We start from the raw sequence: 27,371 nt of genomic DNA, 5'->3' as shown, positions 1-27,371 counted from the left end.
TTCCCAGCCCCCTGGGGCTGTGGGCTGGGGAAACAGTGACAAGTTCCAGATCTTTTTGTTTGTTTGTTTGTTTGTTTGTTTTTGGTGTTTTTTTTTTTTTTTCCTGCAGTCTCAGGCAGAACAGTACAAAGGTTGAAGCTGTGAAGCGGCTGAGCCTTTCAAAGAATGAGCTCGAAATGGACCCTCCGGTGACAGCGCTGACAAGGGACCATCAGATACACTTCAAAATGAAGTCTTGGTTCGCGTTTCTGCAGCTGCGGCCAAACCTGTCGGGTTCCCGCCAGCAGTTATGGGCGCCCTCCATCCCGAGTGGTCCCAGAGCAGCCCCCGCCGATGAGGTGTCTACCGGCGGGCTTGCCAGCGGCATCTGGCGTGCAGAGCACCCGGAGAGAAAACACAGAATGCTGATGTGGCACTGAGCGACTAGTAGAGGCCCGGCCCTGACACCAATCTCGGCAAAGAGGCGTTCGTGTTCGTAGCATCCTCGACGCCTTTGGTTTTACACATCTCAGCTCAGGGGAGATCAATTTTTTTTTTTTTTTTTTTTTTTTTGTAGTTATACCATGCAAGCCTGGGAACTAAGGAAGCAAGCAGCATAGAAATTGCCTTCTGGGTAAGATGCTTTCGTCTGCAAACGGCCTTTGAAACAGGCCCAAGCCGAACGTGGTAGCTTAGGAGGGGTGAGGGGTTCTGCACCGGAGTCCTGCTGTAGAGAGGGCCAGCGGCTCGTGGTTGGCAGGGAGAGCCTCAGCAGGCTTCACACCCGTGGACACCAGGTCTGTCTGTGTGAGCTGTACTCATCTCGGGGTCAGCCTGGGGTCTGTCTCCAGCGGAAGTTTCCCCGAAACACCAAAGACTGCATGAGCGCCCAGACAAATGCCAGCTTGTCTGCCCGATTCCCTGGGTGCTAAAAACTTCACGATGAAAATGAACCTCCTCCTTCTGGATCCAGTTCAAGCTCAGCAAGTTCTTAAAGTTCTCGGGATCACTACCTTCGCCAACCGAAAATGAAAACCGATTTGGCTAGATAATAAAGAGCCATGACCGTAATTCTTTTTTCTTAATTTGTCAGGAATTTGATGCTCCGGCAGCGATGAAAGGGAGGCATTTGCAGCTGCTTTAAGGGAAAAGTGTTGAGTCTGAAAAAAAAACATTGGAGTGAGGTGTACGGGTTGTTTTCACAGCACCCAAACCACCCTCGGCTCTGTGTTAGCAAAAGAGAATATTCCCGAGGGGCTGCATAGACATGGGTGTCCTACCCAAAAGTGAGGGTCCTAAACAGCAGCATCTAAGTTAGAAATATGCTGTTGCGATGCATCTATTTCTTTGGGGTCACATGAGTGACCATTTAGAGAACAACCCACGGGCTTCTCTTCACCCAACATGTGTTATTTGGGGAGCAAACTCGGGTTGTCAGGCTTGGCACAAAGTCTTTTACCCACTGCTGAGCCCTCTCGCCAGCAACCCTTGAAAAGCAAATATTTTTTTTTACTTCATGCTTTTAATAAAGGCCTCAGAGTTAGGAGGGGGGGAAGAGGTGGAGGAAGAGATTAAAATAATAAAGATGGGTGAATGAAAGTCAGAGAGAGGTTTGAGCCAGGAAGCAGTAATTGGCACTGACCCGGGTGCCTGCTGTGTGTGCCCTGGGCACACTGTCTGTGTTGGTTTATGTGTGATCGCGTCTGACAAAGTCAGAAACTAAGGAACAGAGAGGAGGACAGTGTCCCTGAGGTCAAGGAGCCAGCAAGGGGCAACCCCAGCCTTTAAATCCACGCAGTCAGTCTTTCAATAAAACCTAAAGCTGGGCTGTTGATGTCTGGATTTCCGTTCCTCTTGGGGACCTTTAATCGTGTTTCATTTGTTTGTTTACTTTGACAGATGTGATGAAGTGATCTATAAAAGTGTGTAAGGCACAGATCCTCGTTTCTGACACCCCCCTTCTGATTTTATGGCAAAATGAAGCAAATAGTGTCACCTACTTCTTTCTTCAGCATGCAATCCATTAAAGTCCCTTTGTAAGAGCAGTGAAATCCATCACTTAAACCCTCTCATAAAGTATACGACTAATGTGAGTGTTTAATTGAACATTTTAATGCTCAAATTTTTTCTAGAGTTCTACTCAAAGTTGAGATCAATAAAGTCAGCTAATACCAGCAAAGCACAAACATAGCCATTGTGTTCTACTTGTAAAAATAAATAAACCCATAACACCTTTAAAATACAAACATGCAGTTATAAATTCTACTGGAGTGACAACTGTGTCTTTGCCTGGGTGACCCTATCTCTGGTGCTATTGACAAACGTATAGCTTCGTTCTTGCTCTCTTGAAATACCACGTAGACATACTTTGCATAAACCCTTCATCTACCCTTGCCTTCTAGCTTGTTAAAAATTTATTCATGGATAAAATTAAAAAATAAACAGAAGTAGCTATCATCATGAGCTGCACAGTCACCTGCAATCACAACTATTACAGCACATCAGACCCATCAAAATAAATCACGTTAGAATGAAAACGGGAGAAGCAACATCATCACCAACCTGTCTGGAGTCGGTTCCACTTTTTTTTTTTTTAAAGAGAAAAGAAAAGACAAAATTCTGGAGTCCTGATATTTTCTAATTATGACCCAGTTCTGCACTTCATAACTCATCCCATCACATCAGGTGTCTTCATACTGTGGCTAAGAGAGGTCAAACTGGATAAATTTTTCCAGAGTCTATTTCAGTATTCACTCACTCACTAATCCACAAATTCACTCATTATTCGCTCAGCAAATACTGAGCATTTCCAAGTATGCTCTTTACACCTGTCCCCTAGAAAGGCTTACTATAGTCAATGACATCGTTTTATTTAAGACATCAATGTTTCCTGCCTTCTAGCTTTCAGATTTTTCCTGGCAGCCTCCTGCTCAAATGAAAGGCTTCTTCCTCTAGGACACAGGAGAAGCCTTGGACTTTACATCCTACCCAAAGCATCTTGCATGGAGTTCATGACTCTTCTTAGTATATTGGAGCCTAATCGTGTCCAGATCTCAACAGCAAAGCATCCTGCAGCTGCATAGTTGTCACCTGTCTCTGGATGTTTGCCCTGCATTTGTCTAAAAGTCCCGTATCTCTTCTGTCACTGTTGAGAGCTGGGCAGAGCAAATGTCCTTGGATGGTCATAGAGCAAAGGAGTCAACACCCCTAGTATGTTACTCTCCTTGGTGCTGTGACAACATGCTCTGACAAAGACCACCTAAAGGAGAGGGAGTTTGTTCTGACCCATAGTTCAAGGGCACCGTCCATCACGACAGGGAAGTGATGGTGGCAGGAGCCTGAGGCAACTGGTCACATTGCATTCACAGTCAGGAAGCGGAGAGAGCTGAACCCTTATGCTTCACTTATGCTTTCTTCTTTTAATTCAATACAGGACTCTGGCCAATGGAATGACACCACTCACAATGAGGGCGGGTCTTCCCTCCTCAGTAACCTAATCTAGCTAATCTTGCACAGATATGCCCAAAGGTGAGCTCCTCAGTGACTCTAGATCCTGTCAGGTGGATAGTCATGATTAACTATGTCACATAGTGAGAAGCCAACTCCTTACGGCCCAAAGCCAGGCTTGTTAGCACACACCTGAAACACCAGCACTTGACAGATGGAGACAGGAAGTTCAGGAGGTCAAGGCCATGCTCAGCTACATGAGACAGAAAAGAAAAAGAAATCATCTACTTGGATTTCTCAGAGTCTTTCAACCTTCCAACTGTTACTTTCAAACAGAACATTCCACAACAGTTTTTAACGTGAAAGACAGAGAGAGGGAGAGCACTTTTACTTCAAGATGAAGGCCTCTGAAAGACTCTACCTAGCAGTGTACCAAAGCAGATACTGAGACTCATAACTAAACCTTCGGCAGGGTGCAAGGAATCATATGAAAAAAGGGGGAGTTAGTATGACCTGGAGAGGACAGGAGCTCCACAAGGACCAAATATATCTGGGCACAGGGGTCTTTTATGAGACTGTTTCTCCAACCAAGAACCATGTATAGTTATAACCTAGAACCTCTGCTCGGATGTAGCCCACAGTAGCTCAGTATCCAAGTGGTTACCCTAGTAAGGGGAACAGGAACTATTTCTAACATGAACTCGATGGCTGGCTCTTTAACCTCCCCCCCCCGACCCCGAGGGAGGAGAAGGCCTGCTAGGCCACACAGGAGTTGCAGCCAGTCATGAAGATACCAAATAAAACAGTGTCAGATGAAAGGGGAGGAGGTCCTCCCCTATCAGTGAACTTGGAAAGGGACAAGGAGGAGATGAGGGAGGGAGGTTGGGATTGGAAGGGAATGAGGGAGTGGATACAGCTGGAATACAAAGTTAATAAACTATAACTAATATTAAAAAATTTAAAAAAAGAAATAAAAGAAAAAAAAAGAAAATGGCTGTTTGTTTTCTAGATTTGAGTTTGACTACAAGAAAGTCAGATACAGTAGTGAGGGGAAAGTCAAGGTACAAAATTAAGGGGAAAAAACCCTACACATTACATATAGTAGTTCTATCATGACTATTTCAAATGCTTCCAAAGGTCTCAAGGACTCTCTCTTTCTCTTCCCTACCCCCCTGACACACACACACACTTAAAAAAATGCAATGTCCTTTTCTTCTGGAAAATAACAGCTGTGAGGATAAAAGACCTTGTAGTAATTCTACAACCTCTACAAGGCACTTAGCAGTCAATCAAAGTGTGGCCATTTGCCTTTTATAACAAAAAGAAAAAAAGTTTTTAAAGCTTCATTGTATACATGACTGCATTACATTTTTATGAAGCTCATAACAGAAACTTGCTGACTCATCTCAGAGCTCCAACTGATTCAGAAAATGCTGTGAAGGAAAACTCAGCTGGGTGCTTGGGGTCTTCTTATTCAGGAGTGGGCTTCAGCAGGCCTTTAAGACATAATCCCAAAATTTGGCTCATCATTGCAGAGCTATTGGGATTTTATTTTTTTGATAGTTATTTTTTTAGATTCTAAGTTTCCTCCTGTAGTTAGTAATTCAGCAACATTCTTTGTTCTACTTTGAAAAAGACACAGACAGCAATACACACACCACAACAGCAAAATTCATTTGCCAAACACAGCCAGGAGCCCGAATCACAGGACTGTTGAGAGATGGGTTTTTAACTTGTTACTGAGGCACAAAACAGGACTTGCATCTGAGCCAGCAGGCTTTTTTGTTTTCAAGCAGATGTGAAATGTGTTCTCTTCCATTGGTGATGGGCCACAAGAGGTTGGGGGAACAGGCTTGGTTTAATTCAAAGTCACCTGAAACCTTGTTTGAAGTTCATTAAGGCAATTCAATTCAATTCAGCAAACATTTACAGTGCCGCCTTGTGGGAGGCCCTGTGTGTGTGCTGATGGCTCTGGGAGTCTTTGTGAGCCCATCAGATACCATGGAACAGCAACCGGAAGTATCTCTCTATGGCTTTCTCCCACCTAGCCTCAGTGACCTCAGAAGACTATTGGGATGGGACCTGAGCTTTGATGATTCAGCTAGACGGACTGTCCAGCAGGCCCCTACAATCCACCCATCCCCTCCAAGTGCTAGGATTACACTAGTGTACCTGGTTTTTCCTACATGGGATATGGGGCTCAAACTCAAGGCCTCAAGTGCAAGGCAAGCAAGTCACTGACTGACTGAGCTATCTCTCCAGTCATTACTTGCTTGCTTTAAACTTTTGGCAAGGCATGGACCAGCCAACAGAGCGTTCCCTGGACTTGCTGAGTCTGGAGTCCCAGCTCTAACTCTGGGGCCTCCGTTCTCATTCCAGTCATGCGCTATCAATGAACACACCGGTGCTTCTCACCAGGTTTAAGTTTGCTGTCGGGGCATGTGGGGCATGGAGAGCGCAGTTGGGGATGTCTAGAGATTTCTAGTCACAACTAGAGGTGAGGTGGTGCTAATGGCACCTAGAAGGGAGAGGAAAGGGATGCTGCTGAATGTCAATGCCGTTCAGGGGCCACCCCCTGCGAGAAGGCTTTAGGCGGCCCCAAGTAGGCTGTGTGGTCAGGGCTGAGAGATTCGGATACACACCAGTCAGCATTTAACACTACTAAGCCAGTGTGCTTCTGACACCCCCTTTGCCAAGTCCATTATCTCACGCTAGGCTAATCCAACACTACTGAACCCCCATAACTGAGTACAACACCCTCCCTAAGACAGGTGCTTCAAAATTATGGCACAGCGAGAAGTCACTTGTTTCTTCATTCATGCATGCGATTGTGGCTGCACAGATGTTTACTAATTAGGAGGAGCGCTTGCTTATTTGTTTTGAGGCAGAATTTCTCTGTCGTTCAGGCTGACCTTAACCTCTGGGTCATCCTGACTTAGCCTCCTGAGCGCTGGGATCACAAGTATGTCTCCCCATACCCAGATAATAGAGACATGGTCCTAGCTCAGGGAACCTACTGAAAAGAACAGAGCGTGTGTCAGGAAGATGTGTAGGACAGACCTGGGGCGCCAGTGGGCAGAGGATTTCTGGAGACAGGGCCAAACCAGAACTCATCTAGCAGATGAGGAAGAGCTGAACCAAGAGGAGGAAGGCCTGCTCTAGCCAGGAACTATGTAGCAATCCTAGGTCCAAGAGGTGAGAAAGTTATGTGATCTGAGGCCAGGACACAGCTGTGGAGCATGGTAAAGGAAATAGAGGGGCTCCTAGCCACCTATGAATAGTGTATCAAGGATATCAGAAGCCACTGAACAGCTCTGGGCAAAACTGCAGTAAAATCTAGTCTTGTTTATAAAGCATCACTCTGGCCAGGAAAACCCAAAGCATAAGTTCAGAGATCCCCAGGTGCCTGTCGGGGACACTAGTGCGAAGGAGCAGTGACAGAAGAGCAGGAACCTATATGCTGTTGGCGAGAGTGTAAAGTGGTACAGCAACTGTGACACAGTGAGGGGTCCTTGGGACAAGAAGAGAAAACTACCATATGCTCCAGTAATCTCATTTCAGGGTATACATCCAAAGGAACTGGACTCAATATCAAGAAGAAACTAGAGACCTCGACATTCCCATGTCCGCTGAAGCGTTAGTCATAGTAGCTCCAAAGTAGAAGCAACCCAAATGCCTATGGATGGGCAGATAATGACGAAAGTGTGGTACAAACACTTAATGGAATATTACTCAGTCTTTTTAAAAAGAAAAAAGTCAGCCAAACTTGGTGGGTGAAAAGATGGTGAGATTGAGGCCAGCCTGAGCTACATAGCCTTTATCTCAAAAGCAAACAAGCAAACAAACAAATCTTTAAAAAATGAATGGAAACTAGAATCCTGCCATATCCAGTATCATGTCTTAACCTGGAGGACCCTGTGCTAAGTGTAATGAGCCCATCCCAGAAGCAAAAAGTCCCACATGGAGCTCCTAGATGAGACAGTGAAAATCTCTCAACTATTGAGGTAGGGGTGAGAAGAGTGCAGCCAGGGCCTGGGGTAGCAGAAAGAGCAGAGCTGCGTGCTGAGATGTGGTATCTGTTCCTCACCTCATGACACTGTAAGCAACACTTTTAAGAAAGCCTGTCAAGGGGAGACCTCATGCTAACTAATATCCACGCCTCACAACAGTTTGTTGGGGAGGAGAGGGACAGGAAACTTTAAGAGTTGGTAGAAATGCTTCGCTGCTTTGGCTGCAACAGTGACTTCAAGGCCCGAGCTTGTCAGATTGTGACCATTGATGAGGTGTGGGATTTCTTTTCTTTAAGGTAACAATTATCCCACATTTTAAAAAGCACTTTTAGGGGGAGGGGAGCAGACCCTCTGAGTGTTGTGCACAGTTGGGTGGGGAGCACGAGGGCTGTGACCGTCACGGGGAAGAACTTCCCCACAGTGACAAACCACTGAAGCATTTAGATATTAAGGTGTTGAAATGTGTGAGGGACGCTGGGTCCTCAGAATCTGGAACAAGAAAAAAAGATTGCAAGCCACGTATACTCTTGTCGTCTGGGAAGCAGAGGCAGGCAGATCAAGAACTTAAGAGCAGCTTGGGCAGCAAACTGAGTTTGAGACCACCCTAGGCTATACTGCAGAGTAAGATCATGTCTCCAAAACACACTACTTTAAAACGCTCATTGCAAAACACAGAAGTTGAAAGCGCTTCGGTCTTGTTACAGTGAGTCTGGAGCGAGACAGCATTATAAAAGCATGTCAGCCTGGGGCTGAACAGAAGGAATAGCAGGCACAAATATTTAGTCGTACGTCCTCACTACCAATGGCCTTGGAGGTACAGACATGGACTTCTTGGGTTTGTCTGCTATAACTGAATACCAGCCCTTCATTTCGCTTGGAGAACTTTCAATAAACACTTGTTTACAGCGAATTGGATTAAATTTGATTCTATGCTCACCGAACAACTTTCTGGTTATAAAAGAGCTTCTTGTGAGTTTTGTTTTTCTATGTGGGGTGAGAGAGAGAGAGAAAGAGAGACTGTGTGTGTGTGTGTGTGTGTGTGTGCGTGCGCGCGCCTGTTTGTGCAGGTGCAAACACCCACAAGCATGTTGTGAAAGCCCAAGGTCAACATCACGTGTCCTCCTCATGCTGGGTAGTTTTTGCCAACTTTTTACGAACCTAGACAAACCTATCTGGGAAGACGGAAACTCAGCTGAACGTGTTGAACTTTGGCATGTCTTTGGGGGCATTTTCTCGATTGATGACCAATGTGGGGATCCCAGGCCACTGTGGATAGTGAGCAGGTGGTCCTAGGCCACATACATCAGAAAGCAAGCTGAGAAAGCCAGTAAGCAGTGTACCTCCATGTTCTCTGCTTCTGTTCCTTCCTCGGGCCTGGCTTTCTTCACTGATGACTAGGCCTGTGAGAGGAAACAAAGCCTTTGGTCGTGGTGTTTATCATAGCAGCAGACTGAAGCCTAGGCCATTCCTCTGTCTCTCTCCACCTTACTTTCTGAGGCAGGGTCTCTCTCTGAACCTGGACCTTATTGGTCCGTTCAGAGAGGCTTTCTGACTGGAGAAACCCTGAGATTCTCCTTTCTCTACCTCCCAGTCGGTTCCTAGACTACAACACATGCTATTACCATGCTTGGTGTTATACATGGGTGCTGGAGATCCGACCTTGGACTTTTTCCACTGAGCTATCTCTCCAGCCCCTAATGTTTTTTTTTTTCTATGAGAATAACATGTTCTGATTAACTGAAACAAAATGTCCAACTCAAATGGCACTTTCGTTTCTACTATAAGGTACGCAGTTGTCATTGTGTGGGCCATATTGATCTCTGGCACAAGCGTTTGTTTACCTAGCATCCTTTGCTTCTGCTTCCTGTCAGGACACTCTTCCAGTCTTTTATCTCTCCTCTTACCAAAAATCCCTTGTGCTTCCTGCTGAGTGGCCCCACTTTGAGCTTCAGGTGGGTCCTGACTGCTTTAAGTCTATCATCACACCTCACTAGAGCCCATCTGCTCGAATTTCAGTCAATTCCAAGAGGAACATCATTTAGAAAACCAGAAATGAGGTGATTCCCATTACTGATAACGAAGAAGGAAGCATGTAGCTCCCAGGCATAAAGGAAGCCTGTTTGTTACAGATGGATGGTTAATTCCGTGCATTAGCCTGACTAGGCATCGTGCTCAGGAAGAAATGCTGCTGTGGAGGGTTTCTAAATACCTACATAATTGTTGAATTGGAAGAGCTAGAGTAATGCAAATTGCTTTGCATGAGGAGAGAAAAGGAGCCTAAAGGCAGGACTTCTGCAAACTGCCTCCACACAGGGCTGCGGCAGCTGCTCTTCCAAGGGCTTTCCTAAGATTGTGTACAAGGATTCCTTCGACCTCAATCCCCCAACCCAATCTGTTCTCTCCTTCCGGAGAACTCTGACTAATACAGCTGTCATCAGGAAAGTCACTCTGAGAACAGGAGACACACAGGAGGAACAGGGCCAAGACAATCAGAGAGGACATAAACAAAAGCCTGGATCAAAGCAATCCAAAACCTGCCCCTATCAATCTGTTCCAGGCAACAGCACCAGCCAACAGAAAGCCCACTGCCTTAAGCCCTGTGAAAACATATGCCTCAGAGCATACAAACCCTGGTGGAAGAGACTCCAAGGTCAGCTGAACCCGGCCTGAGGTCAGTGACCTCACCAGCAGGTGAGTTCTGTCCTTTTCTGTTTCATTCCCCACAAGGCCTCATCCCAGTGTGAGGCCCTTCTACTTACTGATTAACACCGCTGTCAGAGTTCCCCACTTCCCCTTTCAGATCTAGCGGAAGAGGCTGGACCTCAGGGGTTCTGTCTCTGAAAGGCAAAGCTGAATCTTTCCACTGTGGCATTCCTCCAGGCTGATGTAGGCTTGCCCATCCCCGAAGCAGGAAGGGGGCACACGGTTGGTTTAATTGTCAGAACCTACCTACAAAGCTTGGCCACTCCCTTCATCTAGAGAGCAGCTACATGCTGAAGAGGACCAGATCAGATACCAGGAAGGCAAAACAGTGCTTTCTGCCTAACCAGTATCTTTTCACTACAAATTGCCATTTCAGACAATTCTGAATTGGATTATTAGTGATAATAATAACCAAATTCCCCTAACTCTTGACACACCCAGTGACCCTATCCTCAGTTGGGCTCTGAGATCCTTGACGAAATCAAATATCTAGGCCATCAGGGTAAAATATCAGTCCTCAAATCATAAGTTTTTAGGCTGTGTCACCGTGCAAGACTCTGTTTCTCTAGCTCATCCATCCCAGCCACCCTCCCTTTGTTCATCAAACCCAAAAATTCCCTAGGGTCATAATCTCTTCATTTGTGCCCTCTGAGCTCTAGACTCTCTAAGTGCCACTATCCGACATTTTCTTCTCCTTGAACCCTGACCCTTGTCCTATGTCCATGCACAGGTCCACCCAAGATTATACCAACTGCGTGCCTCCTTTGCTGCTATTACTAGGGTCTTGGAAAACAGAACACTAATAATTATCCATCTTAGTTCTAATTTAAGTCTCAAAAGTCACCTTAAGAAATGAAGCCTGAATCTGTATGTCACAAATGAGGAAAGTGTGACCCAGCCAATACAAAGTCTTTACCAGTTCTATACTGCCGGGCAATTTTGGGTCCCTGGTTTATCTCTTAGCAAGCCTGCATTCTTTCCACCACACCATGCAAAATCACACTCTTTTGTCTGCAATGTAGTCTGTTGTCCAGGTTGCATTTGGTCCTGGTTGCTCTCCTCTATAGTCCTAAAGCAGATTTGATTGACTGTTTTATCATACCATCTGTTTTCCAGATATCCCTCATTTCTACACACCATCTATTGTCTTTCTGACACTAGGACTGGGAGATGATTGCATCCTGCATCACAGAAGGACTTACACTCCTGGGCTGTTACCTCCACATGTGTCCACATCTGTCAGTCCAGACCCCTTGTCCTCCCTCAGGATGTCCAGGCACTGCTGCACACTGGGCTAAGAATGATGAATCAGAGTGCAGAGGTGGGGGGAGCCTTTTCCAAGGAATTTAATGTTACAGCTCTCTTGAGTGATAGCAGACTATGTTCCTCTTCTTCCATTAGGAGTGTGCAGGCACCAGACCCAAAGGAACAAAAAGCTTAGCCAGGTGGGCAGTCCTGGAGGGGGAAAACCTTGTCTAAAATAGACCTTCAAGTGTTACAGCCTCTCAGCTCAGAACTCTCCCAGAGACAAAGCAACTCTAGACAATATTCAATAAAAACAGATGCGCCTTTCATTTGGGGTGGAAAGGGACTGTATGAACCTTGGGGCATGGAAAGGGATTCTCAGGGTGAATCTTTCTCATTGGCCGGGGGATTAAGGTACTGGGATGCCTGCCAAATAAGGTCCTCATTTGCCTGGAGAAGTATTCCAAATGCTAGGCTACACGACCACCTCAAGAATTTTAGGGATGGGGGCCGCAGGACCAGGTGTGCCGGGACATGCAGGCACAGAAGAGGGAAGGAGCCAGTCTTACTCCTGATCATCTCAAGTTGAGATTTTTGGGGTTTGGACACATCTCAACCTTGCTCTGGCTCCATGCCCGTTTCTTCGGTTGGCACTGTTCATGTGGCCCACACGCATGTTCACCACGGTGCGTCACAGCATCCTTCCTAACTCCTCTGTGTTGCCAGAGGAAGTGAACCATCCTCTAGCACACTGTTACTTACTCTGCTTCCCGCAATCATCCTCTGTTTATCCACCAGTTCTAATTCTCCTTCACTTGGTTCTTTCTTTTACACCTTTAAATACTTTCCATTCCCCTCATGTGTGAAAGCTCACACTATACCTTGGGATCTCCTGAAGCTTTTCGACTCTCATCAATGTTCTCGCTTAACTTCCTCCCAAACTCAGTCTATCCATCCCTGTGTTTATCCTTTGATAAGTGGCATGCTTTAAGCCTTCTACTCCACCCCATCACTAACAGGCCCACACAAAAAACACTTTCAAAGCAGTTGAAGCTGACCTTTCTGCTTGTCTTCCTTCCTTCACCCCTCTGCAGAGTCTGACATGACAATCCACCCACTCTTCGAAATCGTATTTTCTGTGACACGGTTGCTTCCTGCGCCTCCCCCCACCCCGGCCGCCCAGTTCTCTCACTGCTCTTGGATAACTCTCTTGACAAGCCCACATACCATCCTCCCCCTTCTTCCTTCCAGGTAGTTCCACTCCTCCTTGAAGAAGTACATCCATTGTTAGTTCAGAAACTCACAGCTATGTTGGTCCCTATCCTAATCTGCAATCTTGATTTTCAGTGCTCTCCAGTGTTGGTTCTCCTGCATGCCACAACGTCTCTCCAGCTCGTTGTCTCTGAGCATCATTTTTTGTATGATCTTCTGTAGTGGCTTCCCATTTCTACTGCTGTCGTTCTTAGCAGTGCTTGCATTCCTAGGCCCCAAACCTTAATCTTCAATGTGTATAGGTTTCCTCTCCCTCCTCCTCCTCCTCCTCCTGCTCCTCCTCCTCCTTTTCTTCCTTTTCCTCATCCTCCTCCTCCTTCCCTTCTTCCTCCTCTTCCTCCTCCTCTTTCTGTTCCTTACTTATTTAATCACCATGGTCTTCTTTTTTTTCTCCAGAAAGTCACAAAAAAGTACCTTTCTCCCTCTAAATATGAAGGGGACAGCAGGCTAGCAAGCCTATCTTAGTCTACATGTTCATCACCTCACATCAGTATTGCCTGAGCCCATCAGCTGACCTCTAGACCCAAGCCCTTACCATTTCACAATTTAGCAATCCCATCTGTTTCCATTATTCAGGAACATTCTGCATTCCTCCCTTGCCTGCTGTAGCAAGTCCATGGTATGCCAGGGACCGCCCTGATAGTATCCTGCAACTCCCCTTCTTCAGAGGGAAGCATTCTCCTGCATCATCTCCCAGCTGTTACTGAGCTGCACAAACCCTGCCTGTTCCCTCTGCTGGGTCAGGGACAACCACAGCAGCTCGTGCAGCCATGGAAGAGCTGTTTATTTTTCCATTCAGCCTTTACAATGGTGAGATTCCCTCAGTATATTCACCTGCTGTGGGAAACAGGAAGGAATACAAACAAGTACCTGCCCTTGAGCAATTTGTCTTCAGTTAGAGAACAGAAGGAAAGCACTTACAAACAACAACGACTCCACCAGAAAAGGGAGGGGGTCTAAAAGTCAACCACACAAACATAAGTTCTTACCACAAGATTAGCCATGCACATTCTTTACAAATGCAGATGTTAGGGTTGACAAGATTGCTTGTTTTGTGCTAGCTGCCTAGCCTAATAACCTGAGTTTGATCTCCAGGACCAAAACGGTAAAAAGAGAGAACCAGTTCTCACAAGCTATCCTATGACCTCCACATGAATGCACATGTGTGTTCCTATACTAAATAAATAAAAAATAATGTTAAGAAGACGTGTTTCGTGTGTACACACACAGCCACACACATACACACACACTGAAAGACCCTTTCTTTCCTGCCTCACTGTCCCTCACAGTAGCAGTAACCGCTAACAGAATATGGGATATCTTTTCATGCACAGCATATGCATTACACCCTTATAAAATTATATATGTGTGTGTCTTTTACACATTAAGTTTTACAAAAATACATACATATAATCCTGGAAATTTTTCTCAATGAAAAGTAATCTCCTTGGAGATACACTCATCAACGTGTGGCCACATAGCTGCAGTGTTCTCTGGAACTCAGACCTCACCTAATCACTCCTGTAGGTTCTTAGTGAGCATCCTTCCACACGTTTCTACCTTCTGTGGGTTAACATGAAGTAGTAGAATCTTTGACGTAGAACAAGCAGCCCCAGTCTCTAACATTTTGCCAGTCTCCCTGGCATAAATACCCCCACTCTGTGTAATTTTAAGATACCACCCTAGCACCGTGGAAAGGGAGCTGGTAGCTGTGCAGTCAGCTCAGGCGACAGGCACACGGGCTCCAGTGCTGCAGACTGCTCTGCGAGTATTCTTCTGCATGTTTCACAACACGAGAAGGCAAAATATTAAAAGGCAATTATCGCTTGCCAGACAAGGGAAGCATAACTAGCTTATTAGCTGTAATAAAGTGAGGCCGTGAATTAAATGCATTCCTGCTGCAGTCTAAAGAAGGTCCCTCATGTTCTTAAATCAGTTTAAAAGCCAAGGACGTTTCAAAGCTTTCTGCTTTGCCGCCTTTGCAAATTATTTAAGGAAAGTAGATTTGATAGACAACTAAAATATGCTTTAAAGACACCGTAGAATTGAATTCACCAATTAGTGTATTCTGACACACAGAGAACTTGATGAGATCATGCTGACCTCCTCTACTTGGCAGCCTCCTGAGAAAGAGGCTGAATTGCACACAGGTGCATGAAGGACCACTTCACACTCACGGGGACATCAGAATCGCCCACAAGCTTTGCTAACCCACTACAGCCAGAGCACGCACACAGGGTTTCTGATTTCACAGGCCAGGAATTGAGGCCAAGGGTTTGAATTTGTCAAATACCCTGGTGCTCACTGCAGTGGTGGTGACCGTAGTGGTGGTGGGTTCAGGTGGTGGGTGCAGACCCATTCAGTGCTATATATGAAATCTAAACCCAGGATCTGTATGCTGCCATTGTATGATTCTCTACCACTGGATCAAGTTCTTCCAAACACTGACTTGCTTCTTGGTAGGCCACAGACATGGACTGGGTAGATGCTCAGTGGAAAAAAAAAATGCTTGCCACACAAGATCATGCTTGACTGAAAATCCCCAGCATCTTCTTTAAGACCTGACAGGGTTGTATACATCTGTAATTCCGGTGCTTCAAAGGTAGGCATGGGAGGATCCCTGGGCTTACTGGACAGCCAATCTATCCAATCAGTGAGCTCTAGATTCAGTAAGAGACCCTGTCTAAAAATATAAGATGAAGAACAATTGAGGAAGAGTGTCAAGCTACACACTAGCACCTGGGCATGTGCAATTAAATATATATATATACATACATACATACATACACAAAACACAGACGCATTTGGAAATACAATAACTTAAGCTCTTGTCAATAATCAAAGCATTTGAGAACCAGTCTGATGGGAGAGAGTAATGGCTTGAGTAAGAATCTTTCCTATAGGCTCAGACGTTTGTGTAGGTTTAAAGAAATGAACCTATGGGGGAAGCATGTCGTTTGGGGTGGGCTTTGAGGTTTTAAAGTCATTTGCTATTCTCTTTACTTTCTCGGATCCCAGTTTGCAACTCAAGATGTGAGCTCTCAGCTTGCTATCCTATCCACAGTGCTTGCCACCTCACTCCACCATGATGGACTTTAACCCTCAGGAACTGTAAGCCCAAATAAACCCTTCATTCTCTAAGCACCATTAGAGAATAAACCCTTCATTCTCTAAGTACCATTAGTCATAGTGTTTTATCGAAGCAATAGAAAAGTAACTAATACAGGAATACCTCCTCATAGTGTAAACATTCTGATGTGTTTCCAGCAAGTAAAGTATACAATTACTATTAGTGCTAATAAAAAATGGTGAGTTTCCAAAGTCATGGTATCAGTTAAGGAGCCAAGGCTTTGTATTCACAGCGCTGGCTGGGTTGGCAGGGTCTGGGAGCAAATCCTGTCACTGCTGTTTAACTTACTGTGTAACCTCGGACAGTTTGTTTGGTCTCTCTTAGCATCTCAATTTCGTCATGTATGAAGTGGGGTGATGGTAGCACTAGTTACCTCATACAGGTTCAGGTAGTGATGAGACCCTGACATGCGAAGACCTCATGGACACCAGTATTACCCATTAGAATTCCAGTAAAGAAGAAAACATCCTTTAGGTAAGTACACATGAGAAAGAAGGATGTATTTCTTCGCTTCATGCATGCCGTGCACACTAAGATTCCTCTAGAGGAAGAGAAGTACATGGTTTTTCTAAAGACTGCCTAGCCACAGAACTCTTTACCCAAACTACATTTTGAAATAATTTTAAGAATATTGTTACAATGCTGCTAACAAGCTGCCATTTTTTTGACTTGAAAATTTAGGCACCTTCAGTCAGGATTCAGGTGAAGTTAAAAACCCTTGTTATCCATAAGATATATAGGACACCTGTATGGAAATATAAATACAGAGTGTGTGGGATTACTTGAAGCTATCCTGGGGACGCGAACACAGGGCAATCCTGCCACATCCCTCTATCTGTGCTAGAGGTCAATGTGCCCTCTACTGCCCTTCCCCCCATTTTCTTGTTTCATTCGGTATTTCCAGTAAATACTGAGAGTCTTGAAATAACGGGTACCATAGGCACTAGGGACTCAGCACTGAATCCGATGAAAAAGCTCCTGACCTCTAGAAGTCAGCTGACACACAAATAAACGGGCAAACAGACAGTGTGTCTGATGATAAGTACTAGGGGAAGTGGACGAGGCAAAGGGCAAAGAAGAAACCCTCAGAGCATTGGGCCATTTGAACAGAGCCTTAGGGGACATTTTGGGGGCGAGCTGCTGGGATAGGTGAAGGGGAGCCAGGCCTGGAAGAGGAGAAGTAGCACAAGGAAGCAGAAGTGTGTCTGTGCGGCTGAAACCAACTTTGGAGCAGGACCAAACCTGGGAAGACCATACTAGCTTTTGGTTAGTTTTGGCTTCTGAGAAAAGGCTGTGTAATGGAGACTGGCCTCAAACTGACAACCTCCTGCCTGAGTTGTGGGATTGCACCCATGCCTTCCTGGGTTTGGAAAAAATCACTCCAAACTCAGTGGCTTCAAGCAGCACTATCTATGCCCTCTCTGCAGCTTTTGTTGGGGGGCGGGGGTTCTCTGGTGCAGCTTCTGTGTGGGGCTTTTGGAGTGACAGCTGGGCAGTGCTGGCTTGGAGTTTCCGCTCTGAGGCTCAGTCCAATGTTATGTGAAACTGAAGCACAGCCATCAGAGAACTGGACAGCCCTGGAGGAAATCTGTCATACAGCTGGCAACTTGCAAAGGAAAATCAGTTTCTCTCCAGGGGTTCTCTCCCTGGAGCATTTTAAGGATTATGCACAGTGACTGGCTCCTACAAGGAAAGCAAATCCAAGAAACTGAGGCAGATGCAGCAATGCCTTTTGTGACATAACTTTGGAAGTCGCACGCTGGGTCCTGATTCCGAATGATAGCATTGCTATGATTATGAGCCTCGCAAAGTGAGGGTTTCTGGAAGCCATGTTGGCACCAGCTACTGCATCCCACACAATTGTGAGGGCATCAGCTTTTTCTCTGAGCAGAATGACATTATGGTTGGTCTTAATGCCACAAGTGAGAACCGCCTGAGTAGGGAGTCTACCCCGAAGACGTGTCCTCACTGCTGTGATTGATGAGGAAAGACCTACCCCGCTACCCCAAATGCCTAGATAAAAAGGGTGTGGAGGGAAAAAGCTCATTTCTGCCTTTTGCTCACTTGGCCTTCCCTCTTGCCACTAAGTTCATTTACCCCTCCACTGATAGCAGAACGAGGCATCCAAACTGTCATCATTAACCATGGATCAACAGTTCTACAGGAAACTGCTGGGCTTCCAGTGCCAAATCAGAATGGTTCAGGCACCCAGGCCTCTGGGCTGAGCATATACGGGTTATTTCACCCACCATCTCCCCTCCCCCAGAGAGGCAACTACTGTGGGGGCTACTTGGACTTCGAAAGCACCTTGTCTCAAGTAGTGAGTCATACTGGGTTCTCATCTCTCAGGGGTGACTGCTGATGTTACTATTTTAAAGATGACTTGATAGATTCAGATAGATGACAGATAGATAGATAGATAGATAGATAGATAGATAGATAGATAGATAGATAGATAGATAGATAGACAGACGGATAGATAGATAGAACTCATCAGTTCTGTTCTCCAGAGAACCCTGACTCGTACAAACAATGCGCCATTGGGAGTTTTAGCAAAGGGTATCATGATTTGTCTTGTTTTAAAGAGTTTGGAATGCAGTCTTGAGAACCCACCCTAGCAGGTAAGTAGCAAAAGTGGAAATAAGAAGAGCAAAGAGGCACAAAGTCCGTAATCCAAGAGAGGCAAGGCAAACTTAGATGTTGGGGTGTTGGGGATAATGGTCAAATAGAAAGGAAGTCTAGATTCTCCTGCATATACTCTGAAGTTGGGGCCAACAGAATTCATGATAGAGGAGAGTTGGCTGTGAAATGTGAGAACCAAAAATTAGGAGACAGAAGCAGAAGGATCTGGAAAGCCTGAGGCCAGCTACATCGTGAGACTACATAGTGAGTATTTTAACAATACTAAAAGGTTATTGACCTGAATGAGTGGCCATTGCCCTCTGCTATATTTTGGCACCAGGCAGATCCCTTGCTATGGCAACTCACTAAAGTGGGAGGGAGCTGCCAGATTATTGAGGAAATATTAGGCAAAGTCTGTCTAAAAGGCATTGATCCAATACACTGGCATTTTGCATGGAAGGAAACAAGTGTCATTTCTAATGAAATACAAAATCCAAAATTGTTGTAAAATTAAACTTTGAGGCCCGTGTAACTACTCACCAAAGCTGAAGTCAGCTGTGTGGTCTCTCTGTCCTAGGTCCCTGTGTGTTTCATCTTTTGTTTCAATGCCACATTAACAGAAAGATCCTTCCAGCAAGAGGACATGCTCAATCATTGCATGACTTTGACACTTTATTAGAAAAGCAGTATTTATTTAAAACTTTTAACTTTTCCCAGCATTGTTTTCTTGGCATTCTGAAGGCAGAGGCCCTGTCCAAAAAGCAGTTCATTTGATCTGATGATGGACGCTTTGTGTAGAATGTGAATCATTGTGGTAATCATCACTATGGAGAACATAACTGCCTAGAAACCGATCGGTTCTGAGTTTGTTTTGACCTAAAGTCTTGAGGTTCTTGCAAATCGGTACAACGGTGTTGTTGAAACTGAGCTTTGGCGCTTAGCTATTGGACTTCGTCCTTAAATGTGCTCTCACTCTTTATCACCCACTCACTCGTCCAGTCTTCCATTCAAACCCTGGGCTCTACACTGTGATTCACATACCGACAAATCCTGGATCTCACAGAGCTTCCAGGACACGGGGAAAGACAGATGAGAGCAGGAACAGGCACTACCACAGAGTAAGGGCAGAGCACTGTGGTGACAGTAGCGAGAAGCCCTGGTTCTGTCTTGAAGAGATGGAAAAGGCGGTTATCACCCAGTGCACAGGCACGCACACACACATACACACACACACACACACACACACACACACACACACACACACAGAGTGGACTCTCCCATTGAGCCTGAATCATCCCTTTTGTTACACTTAACACACCTTCAACAGTAGTCTTTCCCACTAGGCTGAGCTTCCTCCCCACCTTTCTCCCTTCCACAGTACCCCAACCCCCAGCACAACACCGTCTCCACATGTCACATGACCTTTATCCACTGAGGAAGTGAACAAAGACACGGAGATTTCTGTTCCATCTGAACTCGGGGTGACTATAGTAGAATGTACTTAGAGAATGCCTTTGAGTTGTGGGTGGCCACAGGGACTGCACTTGAACCTTAACTGTCAAAGGGTGAAATAACGGGGTAGGGGGAGTGCTCCCATGTTCGATCCTTGACTGAGTGTATCTGGAGCGGAATGTGGGACCCAGTGGAGCACTTAGTAAATAATTGTGTCAATGACGGAGGTAGGCTGAGTGGAGGTACCACCCAGGTTTCTGGCCTTGGCTATTGGGGCTGAGGGAGGAGGAGGGGCTTTCCTCCCTCAGCTGTTTGCTTTCAAATACAAATGTCCAATCAAAGTGCCTAAATGACAGCCTGTCAGCACAGAGGAAAACAAAGTGTGAGTGTATGGAAAGCATTGTTGGGTTGAATTCAATGTTTTGTGGATGTATTATTTTAATACTTTACATTTGGACCAGATATTTTCACAGTTTCTTTTAGAATATTTTTTTTGTGTCTAATTGGCTGGAGTTTCTGGTGTAGACCAGCTGCGGCTGGGGGTGGTGGTTCCTGAAAGTTGCAACCGGTTTAAAAAAGAGGAGGAAAGTCTGCCTTAGAAACATGGAATTACAGATTCCATCAAACCCCTCTCCCGTGACCAGCCAGGCATGAGCCTCACTTCAAAATCACAGTGCAGGAAAAAGCCTGGACCTAGATGGTGGTGATATGGTACATCACACAACACCCTGAGCGGATGGCATGCCTCTAAGAGACATTGTGAACGTGGTCACTGCAGAAAATGTTATGGTTTGTGCCTTTCCCGCCACACGCAAAGATTAACACAAAGCACGTGTTCCCTCAAACCAAAGACTCTGACCACACTGCGCAACTTAGACGTTTCTGAAATATGAGCACTTTGCTCTGTGAGACACTTTGGGCTCACACACTGTTGGTATAATATTCTTGTGGAATGTACCCCTGTGCATTCAAGTGCTGATTTCTCTACCCCCGATATCTGGTTTCAATTCATTGTGATGTTTATTCTAAGCATCACCTGTCTCAAGTTTGTGTAAACATGCCACCATTTGTTCTCTGTGTTGTCAATAAAACAACCAGCCAATGCTGTGCAATAGAGAGAATAGGGTGGGACACCCTGGTCAGGAGGGGAGGAGAAGGAAGCGAAGCGAGTAGGAGAGAGGAGAACAGAGATCAGCAGGAGAGGTCTTAGAACCAGACCTCAGATATGACTAAAAGCAAGTATAATGGGTAAAATAGAATGGAAGGAAGTTATGTGGGCTTGGAGTTTTAGGGTGGAGTAACTATTGCCCAGCATTGTGCTTTAGGTTAATTAAATAAATCCTAATCTCTGTGTGGTGCTTTGGGTATATGGCTGGCTTAGGAATAACCGCTGCTTAACTAAAAGATAAAACAATAGTAATTATTAATCACCTACAACACACCATGTAAGACCTGGGGTCTCACAGCTCAGGAGTTCAAGATTGCACCCTTCCCAGAAACTCCCCCAGACCAAGACTCGTTGCAAAAGCAAGAGGTTTATTAACCATTGCACAATGGGGTCACCCCTGGTGGTCAGCAAAGAGTGGCACTGGGAGACAAAGGCCTTTAGGTTTTTAAAAGAAAAATTGCGGGAAATTTGAAGTTGCAGTTTTGGCAATTTAGGATTGGATGAGGAAGCTATAAAGTAAGATAATTGGTTAGTCTTAGGTGCTCAAGCTTGGCCAGTCCTGCCAAGTGTGGATGCAGCTGCAATTTAAGGTGGGGGTGGTTAGCTCATTCTTGAAGATTAGGGGCTGCGGACTTTTGGCTGCAGGTCAAAAGCTACTCAGAAGAAGTCTGTGTCAAGGCCCTTTTTTTTTTTTTTTTTTCTGAGTGAAGGTCATTGCTTGCTTGCCCTTTTTTTTTTTATATCTGTCCTCACAGATAGGGTCACATTTTTTCATTCTCTGGAAAGGTACTAAGAGGCTTTAGCTTAACCTGAACCTAAAACTCAAAGCTATAGGCTTTAGAAGACATACAGGTTACAAAGTTAGCCTAACCCATTCAACCACAGTGCACAATGCTTAGAGGCGTCTTTCTGGGGCCAGCTTCTGAGAAGAGGGAGAGTCAGGAGAGAGTAAGAGAACAATGTGACCTTGAAAATAAGAGGGAAAGACTGGAAGTTATAACAAAAATAACCATCTCCCACACCCATGTAAGAAAAGGGTTCTCCTTGAGTCTCTCCTAGTCAGAGTCTTTTCTTCTCTAGAGTCTAAGAAAGAAGGTCAATCCCAGGCATTTGCCCAATGCACGTGCACGCACACACACGCACACATACGTACATCCAGACATACACACTCTCACACACTAAATAATCAAATAAATAAATCCTCAATCTCTACAGGCCTCAAAATGTCTCATTGTACAGAAGAGACTTCGCTTGTCCTTACTGCTAGACACTTAGTGGTTTCTGGTCTTTTCAATACCACAGACGATGATTCAACATCTTTTCTTGTCTTTCACAAATTTTATCTTTTCTTTCACAAATCTTGAGTCGCAGTTTTGAAGAAAATGTGGACCGTTTCAACGCCTCACCTCTCTTCATCTCACAAAGCAACTTCTGTCTTGTAAGTGTCACAATTCAAGTTTCAGTCTCACTGCCTTTGGATCGCATCGTGTGTTTTCGAATTCAGGGTGTGTGTGTGTGTGTGTATGTTTGAATGTGTGTTTGTGTGTGTATGCATGCACACGTGTTTATGTCCCTGTGTGTGTGTATGTGTGCAAGCATATATGTGTGTGTCCATATAGAAAATTAGGATTTAATATTTTTCTACTTCAGACTCCAACACTGCACCTGACATCGAATGCACAGCTGCTAAGTCGGCAGTTCTCAATCTGTGGGTCATGACCCCTGTGGTGGTCAGACAACCCTTTCACAGGGGTTGCCTAAGACCATTGGAAAACACAGATATTTACATTACAGTTGATAACGAAAATAATTTTATAGCAGGGTTACCACACCATGGGGGACCTAAAGGACCTGAGCATGAGGAAGATTGAGAACCACTAGACTAAATGTGGGTAATGAGCCACAGACGAAAATTGTCTTTCTGAGCCTGATAGTCTAACCTCCTGGAAAACGAGAATTAGCATCAGTATACTAATCTACGGCAAATACAAAATGTCTTTTAAGATAAACATGCTTCCAGATTCTGGCTATTAAGAATAAAGCTGCTACAAACATGGTTGAGCAAATGTCCTTGTTGTGTACTTGAGCATCTTTTGGATATATGCCTAGGAGTGGTACAGCTGGATCTTGAGGTAGCACTATTCCTAATTGTCTGAGAAAATACAAGATTGATTTCCAAAGTGGTTGTACAAGTTCACATTCCCACCAGCAATGGAGGAGAATTCCCCTTTCTCCACATCTTCTCCAGCCTGTGTTGTCACTTGAGCTTTTGATCTTAGCCATTCTGATGGGTGTAAGGTGAAATCTCAGGGTCGTTTTGATTTGCATTTCCCTGATGACTAAGGATGTTGAACATTTCTTTAAGCACTTCTTTCTTTCATTCGATATTCCTCTATTGAGGATTCTCTGTTTAGCTCTGTACCCCATTTTTTAATTGAATTACTTGATTTATTGGTGTTTAACTTTTTGAGTTCTTTATATATTCCGGATATTAGCCCTCTATCAGATGTCACTTAGCTGAGGAATGGATACAGAAATTTTGGTTCATTTACATAATGGTATACTACTCAGCAATTAAAAACAAGGAAATCATGAAAAGTTTATGCAAATGGTGGAAACTAGAAAAGATCATACTGAGTGAGGAATCCCAGAAACAGAAAGACACACATGGTATACACTCACTTATAAGTGGATACTAGACATGCATTATAGGATGAACATACTAAAATCTGTACACCTAAAGAAGCTAAGCAAGAAGAAGGACCCTGGGTAAGATGATCAATCCTCATTCAGAAAGACAAATGGGATAGACATCAGAAGAGAGAGAAAACAGGAAACAGGACAGGAGCCTACCACAGAGGGCCTCGAAAGACTACCCAGCAGTGTATCAAAGCAGATGCTGAGACTCACAGCCAAACTTTGGGCTTCTAGAATGCAGGGAATCTTATGAAAGAAAAGGGAGACAGAAAGACCTGGAGGAGACAGGAGCTCTACAAGAAGAGCAAACCAAAATAACAGGGCCCAGGGGTCTTTTCTGAGCCTGATACTCCAACCAAGGACCATTCATGAAGACAACCTAGAACCCCTGCACAGAAGTAGCCCATGGCAGCTCAGTGTCCAAGTGAGTACCCTAGTAAAGGGAACAGGGACTATCCCTGACAGGAAGTGATTGGCCTGCTCTTTAATCACCTCCCCCTGAGGGGGAAGTAGCCTTACCAGGCCACAGAGGAAGACAATGCAGCCAGTCCTGATGAGACATGATAGGCTAGGGTCAGAGGGAAGAGGAGGAGGACCTTCCCTATCTGTGGACTGGGGGAAAGGCATGGGAGGAGAAGAGGGAGGGAGGGTAGAGTTGGGAGGAGCTGAGGGAGGGGGCTACAGCTGGGATACAAAGTGAATAAATTGTAATAAATTAAATAAATAAATAAATGTAAAAAGAAAAAAGATAAACATGCTTGCCAAGAATGAAAATAATAAAATTTCCTGAAAGTCAGAATGGCATTGAGGGCCTGAATTATTAAAATAAGTCCAAAATCTAAATAGAAGCTTTGAGAGAAACTAATATCTTGAGTCTTGGTCACTACTTTAAGAAATCATTCTGCACTCAGCTTTTAGAAACATTTTCTATTTCAACTAACTTCCTAGATTTTCTTTGTATGAGAAAAAGAGATTCAAATGACAAGATTTTTATTGGCATTTGTCAGTTCTAATTATAGCTCTTGTTTTTGTTCTTTTTTTTTTTAAAGAAGCGATTGACCATACTGTCGGCCAAAGGTCTTTTTTGTGTGTGTGATATTTTTGGCATTTAAGCTTCCACTCTTGTCTGATTCCTCTACTGCAGGTTCAGACATGAAAGACAGGTGAAGGGAGGAAAGTTTGATTGACAGCAAACATGAATGTTAACAACCTTCTCCAAAGACAAGGCAGTGAAGCCTGGGAAATGATACACGTTGTGAGAGAAAGTGAAAATCGGTCCATTGCCACATACGGCTTGTGTGCTGTGACTTTATGAGTGCAGGAAGCTCTCAGATGACTGATGAGTGCTGTGTAGATCAAGCCCATGTGGCCTCGGGAATCACACAGGAGTCCTTCTGTAGTCCTAATGACTCAGGCCTGGCATAAATGACGGAGCATCCTAAGATTCCCATGAACCACTGTGATTTTTTTTTTTGAGTCTTGTTCTATTATCTTATGAACATACTTTTCACGTCAATGTCCTATGCCTCACCCTTCGAAAGCATGGCTGCTGGAAGGCCATGCCAATCGTGACTAACACGTGAGGAATATTGCTTTGTCCAGAGAAATGGGATTGGATCTATTCCAGTACACTCTCTAAGCAAACCATGGGCGTATCCTATAATTTAAAACAGCACTTGTAGGAAAAGCAGACGGTCTATGGACGGCTGTTGCTGCTCATTTATCTTCCCATGTATAACTGCCTAGGAGCATTCCATACACAAAACAGATGTCAGGAAGTGCTCCTGAGACTAAAAATGAAGAGTGGTGTCTTTAAGCCACTGAGAAATTGATCTGCCCTTTTCTCTGTAGCTAATGATAATTTAGAATCGGTGACTTTTGGGGGTATGGTCATGCTTCTCTAGGACTTTGATTGAAGGCCTGCTCAAGTTTCACCCAAGTCAAGAGAATGCTTGCATTTTCGGCATACCAACACCCACAAATTGCTGCCCACTGTCCCCCCACAAACTGCTTCTCAAATACTGCCTTGCTACTTTTTTTTTTTTTTTTTTTTTTGCGGCATTTGTTCTTGAAGTTAAAAAGCATCTTTGTTCATGTTTTTATTGGATTCAAAATTCAAATGTCTGGAATGAAGAAACATATTGTTGAAAAGTAAACTGTCTATGCTTTGTCCCTGAATAACCAGGAGGTTAAATAGGACAGTGGGATATGGCATTTTACAATTTTTTTTTCTTATAAAGAAGGCTTAAGTTTCATCTGGGATTTGAAAATCATGGAAAATTTTAAGAGGTGTAATTTAATTTCTTCTAAGCATTTTTTTTCTGTCACAACATGAAGATGTGAAGTTTTCTGCCCAGCATGCTCGAGGGCCTCTTTAATAATCTGATCACAGTTCTCCGTGCTCAAAGCCTTCAGTGCTTTCCCACTGACCCTCAACAAAGTCTGGGGCTCTCGCTGCAGCCTTTAACTCTTGCCTATCCCACGTTTATCTAACTTCTGGTCTCCTCTCATAGTCCAGCCCCAACATCCAGCCATTAAAGCTCACCCCAGGCCCTACCCCACCTTCCCCGGCCACTGCCTCCTGAATGCCCACCCTTACCCTTGCCTACCCTTACCTGGCTGAGGGCTCAAGCTCCGGTTTCAGAGGAAAGCTCACCTCACACATTCAGTTTCCACAGGTAACTGGTTTCATAACATTTCTCCTCTGTGATGGCTTCTGTCTTCCTCAGCATTCTCTCAGGATGGGGCTAGCCCCTAACTTGGCAGTGATGTGCCCTTGGCTCAAACACAGCACGGAACACAACACTGCGCCAATGAATCACACAAGACCTCATGGCAGAGACTGTCAAGGTTTGGATGCAACCTTCCATTTTATAATCCATAGCTAAATGGTGAACCAACGCGAATAAAGTTTTCTGCTGATCTTCGCTTAAGGCCTAAAGTCAGAATTGCCTGAACTACAGGCCTTTGGCTGTGAAGAAGGCAAGCCGAAATAAAATACTTCTCTTTAAAAAAATTTAAAAAATAAAAATAGTGTTTCCTTTTATACGTGCTGAGAAGCCGGGGAGTTCAGCATTGCTTTTTTGTCTTTTTTTTCTTAAGTTATTTCAATATGTGGAGAATGAAGGCGAAGGCAGGAAGTGGGCAGTTCCGAGTGCACACTGCAGCCGATTTGCCCTTAAAAGGAGGCTGAAGTCTTATGGGGAGAGAGGCACTGCTCTCTCCCTGACTTTCCCTGGCTCCACAGGGAGCGAAGACTCTTCCCACTGATCTCCGAACTCTTAGGGACCGGAAGGGGTGGGACCTTTGCTCTTTATGCTAAGTACTTACGCGGCAAGCACACTAGAAATGTTTGGGGAACATTTGAAATATACTTACTGTTATTTTTTTTTACTATAAAATATATAAGTAAACTACACATATCTTTCTATAAAGTAACAGTTTTATGGACATATAATTCAGACACTGACAAATTCATCCATTTAAAGTGTACAAACCTCAGGTTTCCTGGTTTGTTTTATCTTGCTTACATTAACAGAGCAGGACAAATATCACCATGGAACATATTGGAACACTTCTTGTTTGTGAACATGATCTAGCCCAATACTGACTAGGTTTTCTTTCATTTCTTCCAGTAGTGTTTACG

At 44.6% G+C, this 27,371-nt stretch overlaps 1 long non-coding RNA gene across 1 annotated transcript; it reads right to left on the bottom strand.

Moving 5' to 3' along the window:
• Positions 1–66: 66 nt before the first annotated feature.
• Positions 67–26,972, bottom strand: LOC132653067 (uncharacterized). The gene is made up of 2 exons (XR_009590727.1): positions 26,341–26,972; positions 67–1,139 (listed from the first exon to the last, which is right to left on the bottom strand). It is a non-coding gene; the product is annotated as an uncharacterized LOC132653067 (long non-coding RNA).
• Between the last annotated feature and the right edge of the window lie 399 nt (positions 26,973–27,371).

This window comes from Meriones unguiculatus, chromosome 3, assembly GCF_030254825.1.
Source record: "Meriones unguiculatus strain TT.TT164.6M chromosome 3, Bangor_MerUng_6.1, whole genome shotgun sequence".
Lineage (NCBI taxonomy): Eukaryota > Metazoa > Chordata > Mammalia > Rodentia > Muridae > Meriones > Meriones unguiculatus.
This window is presented reverse-complemented; position numbering and strand designations above follow the sequence as displayed.